This window comes from Schistocerca nitens, chromosome 7, assembly GCF_023898315.1.
Source record: "Schistocerca nitens isolate TAMUIC-IGC-003100 chromosome 7, iqSchNite1.1, whole genome shotgun sequence".
NCBI lineage: Eukaryota > Metazoa > Arthropoda > Insecta > Orthoptera > Acrididae > Schistocerca > Schistocerca nitens.
The window spans coordinates 395,816,724-395,839,961 of NC_064620.1; positions in this window are offsets into that span (position 1 = coordinate 395,816,724).

A 23,238-nucleotide genomic window follows, 5' to 3' on the forward strand; every position below is an offset into this window, starting at 1 on the left:
CGTGGAGGGTAGCATCAAACAAGAAGAACGATGTCCATAGTTACATCAAACCCATTTAACCTATCACAAACAAAGCAAGCTTCATTGTATACTGAATCCTAGCATAGCACAATACTTTTATCGTATTATTTTCATAATATATAAAAAATCAGTATTTACTTCATGTGCAGACTAATAATTATAGCTATTATGAGTAATATGTTTTAGGTTGGTTAGTGCCTCTAAATAACTGCGGAACAAGCAGGCCATTAATGTTTGTTTTGCCTTAGACAGCAGGTCACGAATTGAAGTATGGACACATGGACGCAAATGGGTACTTTATACTGACAGGTGTAGTCCACTTCCTGGTGTAGTTACAGCTGTGCAGGAAACATCAGGTAGTAATTTTTGTGATGTGTTTGTGGGACGACTGTTAAACATGGAGAAAAAAACAACTAAACACGGAGATGGTTAGATATTAACGTATCAATTATCACTGAATTTGGTTTTCCATCACCTCTATTCCAAGAGTTCCGGAATCTGTAGAGAAAATCGGAACAGAGATCAACGTGAACATCATTTCCGCCCTTTTTACTGCTGATGAAAACCACACATTGCACGTTGTACCACCGTACACCGAGACTTTCAGAGGTGGTGTTCCACATTGCTGAACACAACGGTACCTCTAATACCCAGTAGCACATCCTCTTGCATTGACGCAAGCCTGTTTTCGTCGTGGCATACTATCAACAAATTCATCAAGGCACTGTTGATCCAGATTGTCCCACTCCTCAACGGCGATTCGACGTGGATCCCTCAGAGTGATTCGTGGGTCACGTCGTCCATAAACAGCCCTTTTCAATCTATCCCAGGCATGTTCAATAAGGTTCATGTATGCAGAACCTGCTGGCCACTCCAGTCGAGCGATGTCATTATCGTGAAGGAAGTCATTCACAAGATGTGCTCCATGGGGGCGCGAATTGTTGTCCATGAAGACGAATGCCTCGCCCATAAACTGCCGATATGGTTGCCATATCGTACAGCTGTTACGTTGCTTTCTATGACAGCCAGTACGTACGTCGTCCCCACATAATGCCATCCCAAAACAGGGGGGAAACTTCATCTTGCTACACTCGCTGGACAGTGTGCCTAAGGCGTTCAGTCTGACCGAGTTGCCTCCAAACACGTCCTCAACCATTGTCTGGTTGAAGACGTATGCGACACTCATCGGTGAAGAGAACGTGATACCAATCCTACGCGGTCCATTCGACATGTTTTTGGGCCCATCTGTACCGTGCTGCATGGTGTCGTGGTTGCAAAGGTGGACCTCGCCATGGACGTCGGCAGTGAAGTTGCGCATCATGCATCCTGTTGTGCACAGTTTGAGATGAAACACGACGTCCCGTGGCTGCACGAAAAGCATTATTCAACATGGTAGCGTTACTGTAAGGGTTCCTTCGAGTCATAATACGTAGGTACCGGTCATCCACTGCAATAGTAGCCCTTGGGCGGCCTGAGAGAGCCATGTCATCGACATTTCATGTCTCTCTGTATCTCCCCCATGTCCAAACAACATCGCTTTGGTTCTTTCCGAGACGCCTGGACACTTCTCTTGTTGAGAGCTCTTTCTGGCACGAAGTAAAAATGCGGAGGCGATCGAATTGCGGTGATGACCATCTAGGTATGGTTGAACTACAGAAAACAAGAGCCGTGTGCATCCTTCCTGGTGGAATGACTCGACTGATTTGTTGTCGGATCCCCTTCGTGTAATAGACGGTGCTCCTCATGCATGGTTGTTTACATCTTTGGGCGGGTTTACTGACATCTCTGAACAGTGAAAGGGACTGTGTCTGTGATAGAATATCCACCGTAAACGTCTGTCTTCAAGAGTTCTGGGAACCGGGGTGATGGTAAACTTTTTATTATTTTTTCATTTCTATTGGAAGCTACTATGCTACTAATGTAATTCTACATGTAAACATTAACATAATCTCGACAGTGGACATCTTGCAAATCCGGCTCCTGACAGACTGGAAAACACTGGCTGTTATTATAATTTTTTAAGTATGAATGAATCTTTCAGCGTCAACTTCATTTGAAAGGATTTGCTGTATTTGCTATCGATTTTGTCGCTACCTTGTACCATCTTCAGATCCCTCTACAATATACTGGTCAGTTACAGGGGCGGGCTGAAGATGGTACAGGTAGCGTCAAATGCAATTGAAAATAAAGCAAGATCTCCAAAAACAGCAACCAAAGGGTTTATTCAATCTTTTTTTTTAGAAAAAATTTGCTCTTCCTGTGATCTTCAGTCCGAGAAATAGTTTGGTCCAGACCTCCCCATTAGACTATTGATCTCCAAATAACTACTGCAACTTACATCTATTTGAACCTGCTTACTGTATACATTCTTTGCTCTCCCTCTATAATTTATACCCCTCCCCCCCCCCCCCAACATATTACCCCATCACTAAACTGACGTTGCCTTGCTATCCCAACAAGGTTGACATGTCAATGATCTCTCCTTTTAGTGACATTCCGCCATAACTTCCTTGACTATACTGATAATGAGGCAGATATACGCAGTAATTAATACTGTTCTATACAGCAATGCACCATTTCAATGATTTGTAAAGTATGTTATAGTGGGTAACAGGCATCGATTCAGAGCGAATTACGCTACAACCGACACATAGAATTACGGACTTCCTCAAAACGTACCTTTAATCGCACTATAATAAGACAGAAACACTACTTTCGAAATTCGTAGGATGCTTTAATTACTGGAAGTCTCTGGCAGTTTCATATGGATGACGTTAGCCATAACAGTGTTAAACTTCCGAAAGTTTTAAACACATAGAATAAATCACAATACTCACCATATTTTTATTCGTTCAACGAATGATAAAAAGAAATCTCTGGCAGAACACTTAGTTTGAAAATTTGACGCTATGATGTACAAATTGTAAGCAGAATATTGCGAATCTCACGGCCCCACTCACACACAAAGCGATCCCTGTTGTCAGTTATGTACAATAAGAGAAGGGAACAAATGTGCTACGACCTTTTGATCTCTAAAATGTAGTGACATTTTCTTCCGCAGAGTATCAAGGATAAACACTACACCTTTGGTTTATCTAAATCAAACCGACAGAAAACGAGGATAAATTCCATGTCATGTTTTTGCCGCATGAGGCAGGTAGTTATAAACAGTTATAAGTGTTATTTGTATGGAGTGTCACATACATAAATACCATACATGATGTTTGTCTGCGTAAAACATTTAGCATACACTGCAGAAATACAACGCCTACTTAACAAGTAAGACATACTGAGAACACTGAAGCTATTTTAACAGACTCAAACAGTGGATGTCGCAAACCAATCAGAATCCCAAGAGAAGTACCAATAAAGCAAAAACAGTGTTCACAGAAACACTAAACAAGTATTTAACAATCAACCTCAGAATAGGGAACTGCCTGGTGCTGTGTCTCACGATGATAGGAGACTAACAGATTTACAAAGAAGAATCACAATGAGCAAACAAGTCTTTTGAATCGAAAGTAATGCCTTAACGAAGAGCCACCTTACTGTCAGAACGATGAAAAATTAAAAGCAATTCATTAAAGAATCACAATGAAAAATTAAAAAAAAAAAAATTCATTCTGCGTCTTGATTGCATTAATTATTTTATATGGCCGGTCTTGGTTCGACATGAACCATCCTCAGACCTTGTGCTTCGTTTGCAAAGTAACCCGTCACGTAATAAGACCCACAAAAACGACGCACCATGGAGGAATTCCTACCCCCATGAACCATGGACCTTGCCGTTGGTGGGGAGGCTTGCGTGCCTCAGCGATACAGATGGCCGTACCGTAGGTGCAACCACAACGGAGGGGTATCTGTTGAGAGGCCAGACTAACGTGTGGTTCCTGAAGAGGGGTAACAGCCTTTTCAGTAGTTGCATGGGCAACAGTCTGGATGATTGTCTGATCTGGCCTTGTAACACTAACCAAAACGGCCTTGTTGTGCTGGTACTGCGAACGGCTGAAAGCAAGGGGAAACTACAGCCGTAATTTTTCCCGAGGGCATGCAGCTTTACTGTATGGTTAAATGATGATGGCGCCCTCTTAGATAAAATATTCCGGAGGTAAAATAGTCCCCCATTCGGATCTCCGGGTGGGGACTACTCAAGAGGACGTCGTTATCAGGAGAAAGAAAACTGGCGTTCTACGGATCGGAGCGTGGAATATCAGATCCCTTAATCGAGCAGGTAGGTTAGAAAATTTAAAAAGGGAAATGGATAGGTTGATGTTAGATATATTGAGAGTTAGTGAAGTTCGGTGGCAGGAGGAACAAGACTTTTGGTCAGGTGAATACAGGGTTATAAATACAAAATCAAACAGGGGTAATGCAGGAGTAGGTTTAATAATGAATAAAAAAATAGGAGTGCGGGTAAGCTACTACCAACAGCATAGTGAACGCATTATTGTGGCCAAGATAGACACAAAACCCATGCCTACCACAGTAGTACAAGTTTATATGCCAACTAGCTCTGCAGATTATGAAGAAATTGATGAAATGTATGATGAGATAAAAGAAATTATTCCGGTATTGCCTAGTAAGGTGGTGCGGGTCTCCCGCATCGTTCCCCTACGCTCTGTAAAGAAGCATGGGACTTCATTTTTTTTTTCCAGTGAAGGGAGACGAAAATTTAATAGTCATGGGTGATTGGAATTCGAGAGTAGGAAAAGGGAGAGAAGGTAACATAGTGGGTGAATATGGATTGGGGGAGAGAAATGAAAGAGGAAGCCGTCTGGTGGAATTTTGAACAGAGCATAACTTAATCATAGCTAACACTTGCTTCAAGAAACATAAAAGAAGGTTGTATACATGGAAGAATCCTGGAGATACTAAAAGGTATCAAATAGATTATATAATGGTAAGACAGAGATTTAGGAACCAGGTTTTAAATTGTAAGACATTTCCAGGGGCAGATGTGGACTCTGACCACAGTCTATTGGTTATGAACTGTAGATTAAAACTGAAGAAACGGCAAAAAGGTGGGAATTTAAGAAGATGGGACCTGAATAAATTGACTAAACCAGAGGTTGTACAGAGTTTCAGGGACAGCATAAGGAAACAATTGACAGGAATGGGGGAAAGAAATACAGTAGAAGAAGAATGGGTGGCTCTGAGGGATGAAGTAGTGAAGGCAGCAGAGGATCACGTAGGTAAAAAGACGAGGGCTAGTAGAAATCCTTGGGTAACAGAAGAAATATTGAATTTAATTGATGAAAGGAGAAAATATAAAAACACAGTAAACGAAGCAGGCAAAAGGAATACAAGCGTCTCAAAAATGAGATCGACAGGAAGTGCAAAATGGCTAAGCAGGGATGGCTAGAGGACAAATGTAAGGATGTAAAGGCTTATCTCACTAGGGGTAAGATAGATACTGCCTACAGGAAAATTAAAGAGACCTTTGGAGAAAAGAGAACCACTTGTTATGAATATCTAGAGCTCAGATGGAAACCCAGTTCTAAGTAAAGAAGGGAAAGCAGAAAGGTGGAAGGAGTATATAGAGGTTCTATACAAGGGTGATGTACTTGACAATATTATGCAAATGGAAGGGGATGTAGATGAAGATGAAATGGGAGATACTGCGTGAAGAGTTTGACAGAGCACTCTACCATCTGGTGAGCAAGATGTATGAGACAGGCGAAATACCCTCAGACTTCAAAAAGAATATAATAATTCCAATCCCAAAGAAAGCAGGTGTTGACAGATGTGAAAATTACCGAACTATCAGTTTAATAAGTCACAGCTGAAAAATACTAACGCGAATTCTTTACAGACGAATGGAAAAATTGGTAGAAGCCGACCTCGGTGAAGATCAGTTTGGATTCCGCAGAAATGTTGGAACACGTGAGGCAATACTGACCTTACGACTTATTTTAGAAAATAGTCAAAGGGAAGGCAAACCTACATTTCTAGCATTTGTAGAAAGCTTTTGACAATGTTGACTGGAATACTCTCTTTCAAATTATGAAGGTGGCAGAGGTAAAATACAGGGAGCGAAAGGCTATTTACAATTTGTACAGAAACCAGACGGCAGTTATAAGAGTCGAGGGGCATGAAAGGGAAGCAGCGGTTGGGAAGGGAGTGAGACAGGGGTGTAGCCTCTCCCCGATGCTATTTAATCTGTATATTGAGCAAGCAGTAAAGGAAACAAAAGAAAAATTCGGAGAAGATATTAAAGTCCATGGAGAAGAAATAAAAACATTGAGGTTCACCGATGACATTGTAAATCTGTCAGAGACAGCAAAGGACTTGGAAGAGCAGTTGAACGGAATGGACAGTGTCTTGAACATCAACAAAAGCAAAACGAGGATCTTGGAATGTAGTCGAATTAAGTCGGGTGATGCTGAGGGAATTAGATCAGGAAATGAGACACTTATAGTAGTAAAGGAGTTTTGCTATTTGGACAGAAAAATAACTGATGATGGTCGAAGTAGAGAGGATATAAAATATAGACTGGCAATGGCAAGGAAAGCGTTTCTGAAGAAGAGAAATTTGTTAACATCGAGTATAGATTTAAGTGTCAGGAAGTCGTTTCTGAAAGTATTTGTATGGAGTGTAGCCATGTATGGAAGTGAAACATGGACGATAAATAGTTTGGGCAAGAAGAGAATAGAAGCTTTCGAAATGTGGTGCTATAGAAGAATGCTGAAGATTAGATGGGTAGATCACATAACTAATGAGGAGGTATTGAATAGAATTGGGGAGAAGAGGAGTTTGTGGCACAACGTGACTAGAAGAAGGGACCGGTTGCTAGGACATGTTCTGGGGCATCAAGGGATCACAAATTTAGCATTGGAGGGCAGCGTGGAGGGTAAAAATCGTAGACGGACACCAATAGATGAATACACTAAGCAGATTCAGAAGGATGTAGGTTGCAGTAAGTACTGGGAGATGAAGAAGCTTGCACAGGATAGATTAGCATGGAGAGCTGCATCAAACCAGTCTCAAAACTGAAGACAGCAACAACAACAACACGGAGGAATTATCTGAATGGGATGGAAATCGGTAGATGTGATGTACACTGCCCTCCACAAGTTTGGAAAACCATGATGCGTACTGCAACGGAGCAACATGGAAGTGATCTATGTGAGTTATTGGTTAGAATACGGAATAGCAAACTCAAATAACTGTTAATAATGACACGTACAGTACTGTACACTTAATTATTGTACATATACATACTTATTGGTACATACTAGTATTGATCCGTTTTATGTAAACCGACGTTACCTGTCCATGCAGTTCTACCAAACGCGCCAGGTGGCGCGAGTAGACCGAATCGTTATGTAGAGGTACGATGTTTACATTTCTCTTCACTTTTAGATGCGTTTGCATATAGGTATAACACGGGGCGAAAATAATTGAAAATGGCCCCAAAGTGCCAGTTTCCTTCTGAATCACGTGTAATGATAATCACTTAGCACCAAGAAGACAATAGTGTCCGACAAATAGCAAAGAAACTGATGATTTCCATCAGCGGAGTTGTCAAAACCATACACTAGCATGGAGAAACAGGCTCCTATAGAGATGGTCCTCACTCGGGAGCACTCAGGAAAATATCAGAATGCCAGGGAAAATATTTGGTAGTGACCAGTAAACGTAACAGATTAAAAACTCTCCGTGAATTGACTGTTGAACTAAAGGCAACTAGGGATACACCGGTGAGTGAGTCAACAGTGAGACGACGCCTGGCAGACAACAACCTCTGAGGTTATATAGTAACAAGGAAACCACTATTGCGTCCTGTTAACAAGAAGAAAATGTTTCAGTGGGCTAAGACACACCAACATTGGACAGCTGGGGATTGGGAAAGTGTCTTACTCACGGATGAATCCCAGCTCGAAATATTTGGAAGTAAACGCTGTCAATTTGTACGCCGTTTACTCCATGAACGCTTGAATCCTCAATGCTTAATTCCAACTGTAAACAATAGAGTGGGTTCTGTGACGGTATGGGGATCCTTTGGAGGGAATAAAGTCGAAGATTTGGTGAAAATAGATGGAAAACTGAACCAAAAGGATTATCATGCCATTCTCCAGCAACATGCTAAGACATCTCGTTTGCGTCTGATCGGGAAAGGGTTTGTCCTGCAGCAAGACAACGACTCGAAAGAAACGTCTCGCTTATGTTAGAACTATGTGAAGTCTCTAGAGGTTCTTAAAATATTGAAAAACATGGAATGACCGCTCCAATCCCCTGATTGTAACCCAATCGAGCTGCTATGGAGTGAATTGGACAGGAGGATCCGAAACCGGGAAATCATGAGTGGGTCACTGGGTCACAGTTGTGGGAGGTCCTGCAGCAAGAATGAGGATTAATTCCAACTGAAACCTTGGCAAAACTGACGGTCCTAGAGTTTGCAAGGCACTGATGAAAGCAAAGGGTGGCTATTTTGAGGAATCGAAAATTTAATTGTTGCATCTTCCTATGTATTATTTGAGCTTAATAAACATTTGGGTTGGGTTGAGTTGTTTTGTTGGAAGAGACCAAACAGCGAGGTCATCGGTCTCATCGGATTAGGGAAGGATGGGGAAAGAAGCCGCCAGTGGCCTTTCAAAGGAACCATTACGGCATTTGCCTAGAGCGAAATAAAGATTTGGAAAACAACAAAATGCATTTTTATACTGTATTTCCTTTCCATTGTCTACAATTACTAGGTGTTTCCAAACTTGTGGAGGGTAGTGTACATGTACAGACAAAGAATTATTACCAAATATTACTTAATTTATTCAAGAGAAAGAGCTTCACAAACCGAACAAGTCAATAACGTCTGGTCCACCTCTGGCCCTTATGCAAAACATTATTCGGCTTGGCAGTGATTAATAGAGTTGTAGGACATCCACCCGAGGAGTATAGTGCCAAATTCAGTCCAGTTAGTGTGTTAGATAGTCAAAAACCCCGATATGGTCGCGGAGCCCTGCCCGTAATGCTCCAAACGATCTCAATTGCGGAGAGATCCAACAGCAATGCAAGCCAAGGCAGAGCGTAGCAAGCACGAAGACGAGCAGTAAAAACTCTCGTCGTTTCCGAGCGGGCATTATCTTGCTGAAATGGAAGCCCAGGACGGTTTACCACGAAGGGCAACAAAATGTTGTGTAAAATATCTTCGAGGAACCGCTGTGCTGCAAGTGTGGCACGGATGACAGCCAAAGGGGGCCTCTTGTGAAATGAAACGGCAGTTCAGACCACCACTCATGGCTATCGGGCCGTATGGAGTTGGTATCCCACCGCTGTCCGGGACGTCTTCAGACACGTCGTCGGGGCTCATTTCGAAATGAGACTTATCACTGAAGACACAGCTGGTCCAGTCATTGAGATTCCATGCTGTATGCGCCCGACAGCACTGCAAACTATCTTGTTGGTGTACAGAGGTCAATGGTAATCAACGAAATTTCTTGCGGGCATTAAGCGCTAGTTGCAAGTGAGATCGGTGATAATGATGAATCCGGTATTTTGAGTGTCTCTCTGCTTCTTTCTTGAGGCTGTGTTCGGGTATAGTTCACCCATTACAGCCAGTATCATCGAAGAGGGGCATCACGCCTATTGAAATGTCCAGCGATTCGCCGATTACGCAACCTGTTTCTTTGCGCCCAGCTACACATCCTCTCTCAGATGCTGACATGTGTGTACATTGTTCATACGCTTGTGTGAGTCACAGTTACTGCACAGATTTAAATTTGCAAAGGCTTTATGTCCTGGTTTCGACTGTTTGGTAGACTTGCCGGCTGCACGGTGAAATTGTGCTGCAGCGTCACATAATTATCCATCGGCTGCCGAAGTTTACAAATTTGATTTTTCCGTCGATACCTGTGTTAATATCAATTTCTTAACAGTTTCTATAACTCCTTCACGGTGCCCTGTTTCCTTTTCTTTTTTTTTTGTCTCAGAGTGCAGTTTTATTATTTGATGTAGCTTTAAATTGGGACGGGTTATTCTTGTAACCGATACAACCAGATCTGAGGGTGGTTCATGCCGACCGAAAACGGTCATAAAGACATTAGCGCAGTCCAAATGGGTAATAAATCTGTTTTAAAATCAGTGACTGTGAATTTTTTTCTCCAAGAACGTTACATCAAGTTTTGCAAAGGGAGAAACTGCAGGCTCATTTATTTTGTGTATTTAAAGGTTCTAGTATGACAAAAAAAATAAATTAAATATTGACATATTCCAATTTTTTCAATTTTAATCTGATATATATATATATATATATATATATATATATATATATATATATATATATATATATATATATATATATATTATGTTTCATACTAGAATGTCGTGTTCCCAGTTTGGCACAGCTTTGCCACAGGAAACACGAAAGAGGTCGAAGACGTCAGTCTTCTGGTCGGCTCCTGATCGTTGTCAGAAGGAGGCTAGTTTTTGATTACGCAAAGGCTTCTATTATTTGGAAAAGAACAAGCCGGATTGCTTTACGTAATCAGTTTGAATTTTATGATTACCTAAGGGACCTTTAAAAATGAACAATAATAATTGCATTTGCAAATGAAATCATTAAAAAATGGGGCGGCTATGAGTTGTATAGAAAACAAGGAACGGCCTTCTGTTTACGACCAGGATGCTGCAGTATTCTCTGCTGTAGTAAAGGCTGATTGAAATTTATAAAAATAATATGGCATGGAGATAAAAAAAGAATAGAATAAGAATTCTGGTAAACACTAAATATAATTCTCACAAGCAATTAGGGCTTATTTATAAACAGTACAGCTTACATAAGTAATTTTATTACTATGTTGATGCGATAAGATTTCAGCCTGTCCTGTGATCGCTTCTTGGTTCACGTCTATATCACAAATTACACTCATTATCTTTCTCTTTGTTTCGGCGCAATTCTTTCACTGTTTAACACATTTATAACAATAACTTGCCGATTTACAGTATCGAACAAAAATTACTTGAATTTTACCAATTAATAACTGTTGTCTGCAAGCTGGCAAAACCACTCATTTTTATGACTAAAAAAAATGGTTCTGAGCGCTATGGGACTTAACATCTGAGGTCATCACTCCCCTAGAACTTAGAACTACATAAACCTAACTAACCTAAGGACATCACACACATCCATGCCCCAGACAGGATTCGAACCTGCGACCGTAGCAATCGTGCGGTTCCAGACTGAAGCGCCTAGAACCTCTCGGCCACACCGGCCGGCCTTTATGACTCACAATCGACCTTTTTTACTCTTTCACATTACAAGAATAAGTGCGATAAAATCTGAAGATCTATAAAAGTTTTTACCATCATATTTGCTTTTAGATCGAAGCGAAACGTTCAGTTCAGCTTCTGACTGTGCAGTCGATGTATTAGCGTTTGCGTTAGATGCGCATCTTTACAGTTACGTAAATTACATAAACTAAATGTCTTTCAAAGAATAGGTCTCATTTTATAAGTTGATCATTTAATAAGTAGCTTGGTGAATGGCTTTCCAAGGTTACTTACAGCTATCATACGACAGAAAGCCCAATAATATTACAAGGTGTGGCTGCAAATTGTGAACTCTTGTGAAAGAGGACAGAAATTAGATGTTATAGGTGTCGAAAAGAATAACAAAAGCGTGCTTGACTGAAAGACAAATCACTGTAGCAGCTTTAAAAGAAATTAATAAAGCAAATGCGCTACGATTAATGATTATGAGGATATACCCTGTATGAGTATTTATTGCTGCAAGTTTGCGAATGACATTAAACCGTTAATCGGTGGCTGCTTTGTCACGGGAGCATGTTTGCTGTTTATCCACCTGTGATCACTTCTTGCAGCAGAGGCGCTAAATCTCATTAACCGTGTTCGTTTGTGTTTGGTCGACAGTTGACACTGCTTCCCTTGCGGCCAACTGCCATCTCTTCTCTCTGATGTGATGGGGAAGTTCTAGTCAAAGGTTTAACATGATAGTTGTCTATAGGAATTGACACAAGTTATTTAGCCAGTGAGTTACTTTAAGTTAAATGTTCTTTCCCACATAGGGCTCGCTTAACGACTGTACCGGATTATCAATACACATTTATGCGGACGGAATTGTAGTTTCTCTCAGGTTGACATGTAGTGGGATATTTAGTACACCACATGACCGTTGTGTTGCAATTTACCGGCAAAGGGATCCGGTAGTTCGGGTGAGGAGTGACCTTAAAGCTGACTATAGTGACAGGAATCGAGAGTTTCCAGTTAAAATGATTCTTCCATACATGATGCTCCTAGACCGAGTAGGAATTTTCTGAAAACGGAGATTGGGTTGTGGTAGAAGCAATGTATTCACCCACTATTTTTACAATTATATTGGACTTTTTAGTTTGATACAAAGAGTTGCTGTAATTAAAAATTTGCTAATTCATTTATACAGGTTTATAACTACTTTTAGGTGCTGTTTTCACAATGATTCAGATGTGCACAATCCTCTTTTGTACAAACTCGGAAATACACCGTCAGAATGAAAATTCCGAAGATTTCGTAGCATTAGTCATCGGTACCAATATACTAGTTATTTAGAATTATCTACCATTGTTCTTGATGTTTTGTTACTAACTTATTTTATCGTTATATAATAATTCTTTAATGTCTGTAACGTATAATTCAAGGGGTATGCTTTACTAGTGTTACAGGCATATTGGCCATAATCATATCTTCAGTCTCCTTCACTATATATTGTGTAATTTTAGTCGCTGGCGGAAAATTAGATAGTGAGTTTACTATTAATATTTCTTTGTAAATGTATGTTGAGCGTGTCTAATATACCTTAACCACAGATATAAGTATTGTATAGTTGCCGTTGTTTAATGTGATACCGTTTAAGTGCAGAAATCAGTCATTCTGCAGATTATCTAGGTAAAGTGCAGGTTATCTAAGGTGATCCGTTAAAAAAGCGAAATTTGTTTCATTTCTCTGATTAGGAAGGGGAATCGGAAAATTACCTTGATATTCTGCATATTGCCTACTAGCCACTCCTGAAGGTGAAAATAAGATCTTTGTTGGACCAACCGCAACGTTTCTGTACGCTTTAATTAACATAATGCCGTTTATTTATTTTTTAATATTTATAGAATCAATTTTATACTGCCAAGCCCTGGACAAGTAGTTGGTAGATTCAGTAATCCATCCATTAAAAACTATAACATGAATGATCAAAGTAAATGAATTGCAAAACATGAAAAGTTATGCTTACTTATTAGCGCAGTCTAAGAATTGGTGACACATTGAATTACATTAGCAATTGAGTTTTGAAACAAGCACCCATTTGTTCCTCCCCCCCCCCCCCCCCCCCCATGAACCATGGACCTTGCGGTTGGTGGGGAGGCTTGCGTCCCTCAACGATACAGATATGCGTACCGTAGGTGCAACCACAACGGAGGGGTATCTGTTGAGAGGCCAGGCAAACATGTGGTTCCTGAAGAGGGGTAACAGCCTTTTCAGTAGTTGCAGGGGCAACAGTCTGGATGATTGACTGATCTGGCCTTGTAACACTAACCAAAACTGCCTTGCTGTTGTGGTACTGCAAACAGCTGAAAGCAAGGGGAAACTACAGCCGTAATTTTTCCCGAGGGCATGCAGTTTTACTGTATGGTTAAATGATGATGGCGTCCTCTTGCGTAAAATATTCCGGGGGTAAAATAGTCCCCCATTCGGATCTCCGGGCGGGGACTACTCCAGAGGACGTTGTTATCAGGAGAAAGAAAACAGGCATTCTACAGATCGGAGCGTGGAATGTCAGATCCATTAATCGGGCTGGTAGGTTAGAAGATTTAAAAAGGGAAGTGGGTAGGTTAAAGTTAGATATAGCGGGAATTAGTGAAGTTCGGTGACAGGAGGAAAAAGACTTTTCGTCAGGTGAATACAGGGTTATAAATACAAAATCAAATAGGGGTAATGCAGGAGTAGGTTTAATATGGAATAAAAAAATAGGAGTGCGGGTAAACTACTACAAACAGCATAGTGAACGTATTATAGTGTCCAAGACAGACACGAAGCCCATGCCTACTACAGTAGTACAAGTTTATATGCCAACTAGCTCTGCAGATGACGAAGAAATTGAAGAAATGTATGATGAGATAAAAGAAATTATTCAGGTAGTGAAGGGAGACGAAAATTTAATAGTCATGGGTGATTGGAATTCGACAGTAGGAAAAGGGAGAGAAGGAAAAATAGTAGGTGAATATGGATTGGGGCTAAGAAATGAAAGAGGAAGCCGTCTGGTAGAATTTTGCACAGAGCATTACTTAATCATAGCTAACACTTGGTTGACGAATCATAAAAGAAGGTTGTATACATGGAAGAATCCTGGAGATACTAGAAGGTATCAGATAGATTATACAGGGTGATTCAAAAAGAATGCCACAACTTTAAAAATGTGTATTTAATGAAAGAAACATAATATAACCTTCTGTTATACATCATTACAAAGAGTATTTAAAAAGGTTTTTTTTCACTCAAAAACAAGTTCAGAGATGTTCAATATGGCCCCCTCCAGACACTCGAGCAATATCAACCCGATACTCCAACTCGTTCCACACTCTCTGTAGCATATCAGGCGTAACAGTTTGGATAGCTGCTGTTATTTCTCGTTTCAAATCATCAATGGTGGCTGGGAGAGGTGGCCGAAACACCATATCCTTAACATACCCCATAAGAAAAAATCGCAGGGGGTAAGATCAGGGCTTCTTGGAGGCCAGTGATGAAGTGCTCTGTCACGGGCTGCCTGGCGGCCGATCCATCGCCTGGGGTAGTTGACGTTCAGGTAGTTATGGACAGATAAGTGCCAATGTGGTGGCGCTCCATCATGCTGAAATATGAATTGTTGTGCTTCTTGTTCGAGCTGAGGGAACAGCCAATTCTCTAACATCTCCAGATACTGTAGTCCAGTTACAGTAGCACCTTCGAAGAAAAAGGGACCAAAAACTTTATTGGCTGAAATGGCACAGAAAACGTTCACCTTAGGCGTGTCACGTTCATACTGAGTTGTTTTCCGCGGATTCTCAGTGCCCCATATACAGACATTGTGACGGTAGACTTTCCCGTTAGTGTGGAAAGTTGCTTCATCACTAAACACAATCTTTGAAACGAAAGATTCATCTGTTTCCATTTGAACAAGGATAAAATCACAGAAATCGATTCTTTTAATCTTATCAGCTGCAGACAGTGCTTGAACCAATTTCAGACGATAAGGTTTCATAACTAACCTTTTTCGTAGGACTCTCCATACAGTTGATTGTGGAATTTGCAGCTCTCTGCTAGCTCTGCGAGTCGATTTTCCTGGGCTGCGAACAAATGCTTGCTGGATGCGTGCTACATTTTCATCACTCGTTCTCGGCCGTCCAGAACTTTTCCCTTTGCACAAACACCCATCCTCTGTAAACTGTTTATACCAACGTTTAATACACCACCTATCAGGAGGTTTAACACCATACTTCGTTCGAAATGCACGCTGAACAACTGTCGTCGATTCACTTCTGCCGTACTCAATAACACAAAAAGCTTTCTGTTGAGCGGTCGCCATCTTAGCATCAACTGACGCTGACGCCTAGTCAACAGCGCCTCAAGCGAACAAATGTACAACTAAATGAAACTTTATAGCTCCCTTAATTCGCCGACAGATAGTGCTTAGCTCTGCCTTTTGTCGTTGCAGAGTTTTAAATTCCTTAAGTTGTGGTATTATTTTTGAATCACCCTGTATAATGGTAAGACAGAGATTTAGGAACCAGGTTTTAAATTGTAGGACATTCCCACGGGCTGAAGTGGACTCTGACCACAATCTATTGGTTATGAACTGTAGATTCAAACTGAAGAAATTGCAAAAAGGTGGGAATTTAAGGATATGGGACCTGGATAAATTGACTAAACTAGAGGTTGTACAGAGTTTCAGGGACAGCATAAGGAAACAATTGACAGGAATAGGGGAAAGAAATACAGTAGAAGAAGAATGGGTAGCTTTGAGGAATGAAATAGTGAAGGCAGCAGAGGATCAAGTAGGTAAAAAGACGAGGGCTAGTTGAAATCCTTGGGTAACAGAAGAGATACTGAATTTAATTGATGAAAGGAGAAAATACAAAAATGCAGTAAATGAAGCAGGCAAAAAGGAATACAAGAGTCTCAAAAATGAGATCGACAGAAAGTGCAAAATGGCTAAGCAGGGATGGGTAGAGGACAAATGTAAGGATGTAGAGGCGCATATCACTAGGGGTAAGATAGATACAGCCTACAGGAAAATTAAAGAGACCTTTGGAGAAAAGAGAGCCACTTGTATGAATATCAAGAGCTCAGATGGAAACCCAGTTCTAAGCAAAGAGGGGAAAGCAGAAAGGTGGAAGGATTACATAGAGGATCTCTACAAGGGCGATGCACTTGAGGACAATATCATGGAAATGCAAGAGGATGTAGATGAAGATGAAATGGGAGATACTGCGCGAAGAGTTTGAGAGAGCACTGAGAGACCTGAGTCGAAACAAGGCTCCGGGAGTAGACAACACTCCATTAGAACTACTGACGGCCTTGAGAGAGCCAGTCCTGACACCTGGTGAGCAAGATGTGCGACACAGGCGAAATACCCTCAGACTTAAAGAAGAATATAATAATTCCAATCCCAAAGAATGCAGGTGTTGGCAGATGTGAAAATTACCGAACTATCAGTTTAATAAGCCACAGCTGCAAAATACTTACGCGAATTATTTACAGACGAATGGAAAAACTGGTAGAAGCCGACCACGGGGAAGATCAGTTTGGATTCCGTAGAAATGTTGGAACACGTGAGGCAATACTGACATTACGACTTATCTTAGAAGAAAGATTAAGGAAAGGCAAACCTACGTTTCTAGCATTTGTAGACTTAGAGAAAGCTTTTGACAATGTTGACTGGAATACTCTCTTTCATATTCTAAAGGTGGCAGGGGTAAAATACAGGGAGCGAAAGGCAATTTACAATTTGTACAGAAACCAGATGGCAGTTATAAGAGCCGGCCGTGGTGGCCAAGTGGTTAAAGGCGCTACAGTCTGGAACCGCGCGGCCGCTACGGTCGCAGGTTCGAATCCTGCCTCGGGCATGGATGTGTGTGATGTCCTTAGGTTAGTTAGGTTTAATTAGTTCTAAGTTCTAGGCGACTCATGACCGCAGAAGTTAAGTCGCATAGTGCTCAGAGCCATTTGAACCATTTTTGAGCAGTTATAAGAGTCGAGGGGCATGAAAGGGAAGCAGCGGTTGGGATGGGAATGAGACAGGGTTGTAGCCTTTCCCCGATGTTATTCAATCTGTATATTGAGCAAGCAGTAAAGGAAACAAAAGGAAAAATTTGGAGTAGGTATTAAAATCCATGGTGAAGAAATAAAAACTTTGAGGTTCGCCGATGACATTGTAATTCTGTCAGAGACAGCAAAGGACTTGGAAGAGCAGTTGAACGGAATGGACAGTGTCCTGAAAGGAGGATATAAGATGAACATCAACCAAAGTAAAACGAGGATAATGGAATGTAGTCGAATTAAGTCGGGTGATGCTGAGGGAATTAGATCAGGAAATGAGACACTTATAGTAGTAAAGGAGTTTTGCTATTTGGACAGAAAAATAAGTGATGATGGTCGAAGTAGAGAGGATATAAAATGTAGACTGGCAATGGCAAGGAAAGCGTTTCTGAAGAAGAGAAATTTGTTAACATCGAGTATAGATTTAAGTGTCAGGAAGTCGTTTCTGAAAGTATTTGTATGGAGTGTAGCCATGTATGGAAGTGAAACATGGACAATAAATAGTTTGGGCAAGAAGAGAATAGAAGCTTTCGAAATGTGGTGCTACAGAAGAATATTGAAGATTAGGTGGGTAGATCACGTAACTAATGAGGAGGTATTGAATAGGACTGGGGAGAAGTTTGTGGCACAACTTGACTAGTAGAAGGAATCGTTTGGTAGGACATGTCCTGAGGCAACAAGGGATCACAAATTTAGCATTGGAGGGCAGTGTGGAGGGTAAAAATCGTAGACGGACACCAAGAGATGAATACACTAAGCAGATTCAGAAGGATGTAGGTTGCAGTAGGTACTGGGAGATGAAGGAGCTTGCACAGGATAGATTAGCATGGGGAGCTGCATCAAACCAGTCTCAGGACTGAAAACCACAACAACAACACCCATTTGTTGTATATTTAGACTTGCTGTAACATTTTTTGAATTCCTTCCCAGTCCCAAGGGATTGTTTTATTGCCTTTGATGTAAAGATATTTTTACTGAACGGACATAGTGTTCCGTTAAAAATTCAGATTTTGCTTACAATTATTTTAAAACACCAGTTTTCGTACCACGTTTATAAAAGCAATCCCCGTTTTACTAAGAATCACAAATAAAGCCGAGCGGCACGCTTTGGTACGCCGACTTCAGGTACTTCAATTCACGCAGTGACACCTTCATCGATATTTGTGTCCTCTGCATTGAAACTGCAACCATTTTCTTTGCTTGATTTCTTAAACCATTCTTGGCTTCACCACGCTGTATTTTCTGATTCACATTGTTTCTACAGATGTTGCACAATACATTCTTGCCATAATTTTCCTCTTTAGGTTCCGTTTCACCACATGTTACGTGAACAAACATATCATACGATTTACACTTACTCGCAAATGTTGCGGCTTTAGAGCATACAATAAAGATCATGTCGCGTATAGTGTTCTTTTCAGTCTCTGTACGAAACAGCGAGGGCGATTTTGCTGAAGCTCACTGTAGCTCAATGAGGCCCTCTTCAGATGCAGAGGTAATTTCTTGGAGAGATAGGATAACTGAATATTCTTCATACGTCTATCGTCAGCAAACTATGAAGAAGGCAGTACGAGATTACTATCGATAAATTCTTGTCTCTGAGGCTCAACCGTATGTGACTTTGTATGGACTTATTTCAACTGCAGAAGGATAGGCATGATTATTCATAAATTGTATAAATCGTAATCCCACACTCCACTTGTTAGTTTGGTTATCAGCCATCCAAGTGGTGAGCATGTCTTCAGGGTCTTGATTCGCTGGTGTTACACTTCCTTCATTTTCACTTTGTTTAGGTTTGCCATTAACCATTTTGATTTCTGGCCACAAAGTTCTAAGGTTTTGTTGCAAAATTTGCCTCCATTTTCAGAGTGAAAAGTACTTGGAGCGATAAATATTTGCAAAATATCAAGAAAGTTATTGGTTACTTTCAAAAATGGCTGTGAGCACTACGGCACTTAACTTCTGAGAACATCAGTCCCCTAGAACTTAGAACTACTTAAACCTAACTAACCTAAGGATATCACACACATCCATGCCCGAGGCAGGATTCGAATCTGCGACCGTAGCAGTCACGCGGTTCCAGACTGTAGCGCCTAGAACCGCTCGGCCACCACGGCCGGCTATTGGTTACTTTATCCACCCATATTGATGAGAGCAGCTTCAATACAATTAATTTTGTTAAGTGGTCTTCGTATACTTCAAGAAACTTAATATTGCCATATGGTTGAGAGTGGTAATCGAAAAAATCAACTTGGTATCTGTTACTGAAATGCGATGAAACAATGGGTTTTACAACAATTCTTTTTTCGTACTTTGTATTTTCGCTGGCAAGGTTCGCATGAATCCAAAAATATTTTTATTCGAGCTTGGGCTATGTTTTTATAAAGTGTATTTAATTACTTTCTAATTCTGTTTCTTCCACCATGGCCAATTCACAAATGGGTAGAATTCAATATGTCAAACAATTATTCGATATGAACAAACTTTTTCACACTCTCTCGCGCGTCTCACATTGGGTCAATGAGTTTTTCACAGCCTTGTTTAACCAACATATCATACTTTTCAATTATTCGATAGTTACCAGACCATTCTTACTTCTTGGAAACTTATTTGCTTTAGATCTTCCATTATGACACCACGCTTTTTGCTTATCACTAGAACATCACTATATCTTGAATCTTTGCTAATGCAGTTTGCGAAGAATCTTTCCTTCCTTTTACTCGCCGTTTCGGCTCTTGCAAGTATAGTAGGAGCTAAATTTATCTGCTTTAAACAAACTGCGATACAGATTCACGAGTCTGCTGCCGACGCAAATTATGAGAAGTACAAACAATCGCCGACCATAAGACTCTGGCGAAAGCAACTAAAAATGGAGGGAATGAGTGAAGGAGCAGGGAAAGAATGTGAGAGAAATAAACTTTTGAACTTTAAAGACACGAAGCCATTAATATGAACATTACCTTGATAAACTCCGCCGTTGCCGGTCCCAAGTCCGGCGCTTCATCTCGCAAGTGCTGAAGGAGGAGGGGCAGAAATAACAACTCGTAAAAAAACCTGGGTCTATTTGGCTCCGGGTGGTATCACCCTATGAGGATCCCCGCCTAGGGTGACAGGTGAAGCCTGTCAAAATAGACAAATTCAGTACAACATGAAAATAAAAAAAATTAAAATTACCGTACGCAAACACCTTGAAACGTCCCCATAGAAAAATTTATCAATTACTGTGCTGATAAACCCCTTACGTTATTTGATTTTCAAACAGTTGAGCAAAACTGAACATACTCAGACATTTCTCTCTTTACTTATTCTGATCATCACTAAACTGACACACAATATTTTTTGTGCAACGCAATCTGACTTTCAATAATCCCTACAAAAGAATGGCCCTCTTACAACAATGCTAACCAGCCACAGACTGCACACAGCACAGCCAGTTATTTTCATACAGAGCGCCACGTGGCGTTACCAATAAAAAAACCTATACAGCCTAGTTATAACCTCCGCGAAAAACCAAATCTCGCCTTAAAAGACGTCAAGAAAAATCACATACCCACGTACATAAGAAACACAACGTCACAAAACACACACACACACACACACATACACACAAAAAATACACACACACACACACACACACACACACACAACTATACAGGGTGTTACAAAAATTTACGGCCAAACTTTCAGGAAACATTCCTCACACACAAAGAAAGAAAATATGTTATGTGGACATGTGTCCGGAAACGCTTACTTTCCGTGATAGAGCTCATTTTATTACTGCTCTTCAAATTACATTAATCATGGACTGGAAACACACAGCAACAGAGCGTACCAGCGTGACTTCAAACACTTTGTTACAGGAAATGTTCAAAACGTTCTCCGTTAGCGAGGATACATGCATCCATCCTCCGTCGCATGGAATCCCTGATGCGCTTATGCAGACCTGGAGAATGGCGTATTGTATCACATTTGGTACCGGGGTTGCGTAGACAAGAGCTTTCAAATGCCCCCATAAATGAAAGAGGGTTGAGGTCAGGAGAGCGTGAAGGCCATGGAATTGGTCCGCCTCTACCAATCCATCGGTCACCGAATCTGTTGTTGAGAAACGTACGAACACTTCGACTGAAATGTGCAGGAGGTCCATCGTACCACATGTTGTGTCGTACTTGTAAAGGCACATGTTCTAGCAGCACAGGTAGAGTATCCCGTATGAAATCATGGCGGTGAATCGAGGAAGTACAGTACATACTGACGAAAAAAAAAATGAGCTCTGACATGGAAAGTAAGCGTTTCCGGACACATGTCCTCATAACATCTTTTCTTTATTTGTGTGTGAGGAATGTTTCCTGAAAGTTTGGCCGTACCTTTTTGTAACACTCTGTATGGAATTATGTCAAAGTCGTGTGTTACTGCCTAGATGGCCATTTAATTTGGATGCGCTGCAAGGTAGCATAATAAATGAGGTCGCTGGTATCAACGATGAAGTATTGGGATGTTTATATCAAATAATTTGACTGTTGTATTGACACTTGCCGCGTCACAGAAGGTTGGCCATATTGAGAACCTGTAACATCAATTAAAACTTGCAGTGATGCTTTATCAGATGATATGTAACATTTTCTGTACGTATCATTAACGCTGTATATGTTCTGTGGTGATCTGAAGGAATTTAATTTCGTCACCTACCGACACTGAATCGCTGCGCTCCTGAGCTGCAGTGGTGAGGGGCGGCTGCGCGCCTCTGAGGCTATTGGCGGAGTGTGCGCCGCTAACGCGTTTACTGGCGCCACTCCCCTGGCGCAGCTGGCTGGCAGCTTCGTTAATAGCTGGCAGCATTAGCGGCGGCAGCACCGCACCTCGCCGCAGCCTTCCGCATGCATACCGGCGGTCAGCGGTCTGCCGCCCGCCTCAGGTGGGGTCCGTGGAGTGCTCCAGCTCCGCTGTTGCTCCCACCGGGGACTGCAGCGGGAGGGGTCTGCCTCATCCGCTTCACCATACACTCTATCAAACTTCACCTCCACCAGTATCAGTGTACTGACTATGTACTGCTAGTTAACGAGTGTCACCAACAATCTGTGCTTTGTTACTTACGTTCCAAGCAAGCGCGATTTCTTAATGATATGTCCTTTGATTTAATTTGTTCGACAAAATTACGTTTTTTTATGATGTGTTTATTCTATAAATATTAATAACGCCTGATTCTTTAAAGATCCGAATTTCCGTGTATAAAAAAGATTCTCACTTCTGATTACTTTACAAATGATTAACGAGGAGAACAAGTCAAGTGCCATAACCCGACTTCCCAGAAACTTCGTTCAGTGGAAGAGGGGTCAAAATAATCGAGTGCTTGTCTCGACTTATCTGTAAATACTCGACCGTTTCTGATAAAACAACAGTCAAAGTTGTCAAGGTACTCTCTGTCTTTTAGCGGGTAAATGGTTCAACGAAAGCGTTGGCACCGTGGTCGCACAGTGTAGTTTATACATGACAGAAAGCGGACAGCGCACAGACTTATCCGGTTTGGAAATGCTTCCACACTTGGCCCGAATTCCAATACTTATGCCCTTTTGGACGTAAGGTAAATCGCTACATTTCCGCTTTACAAGGACTGCACTGTAGTCTGTGTCCCCATGACGCACTTCAGTTTGTGAGTGGTTGTTGCACACTGACGTTGAACATAGTCGGTAGTCACATTCATGTGACTGGACTGTGTAACAGAAGGTATGAGAGAAATGCAATAAATCCAGTATCACGTGTGGTTTTGTAAGGAAAAACTGCTATAGACGACATTAAACCTGTATAAATATTTATTTAATTTCTAATTTTTGTTTCCCACTATTAGGACTATTATTGCCGCAATTTTTGTGGTTATTTTCGTTGGTATCCTACTGACTTTTTCAGTCATTACTAACTTTTTATTTTAGATTTATAATTTAGAGCGTC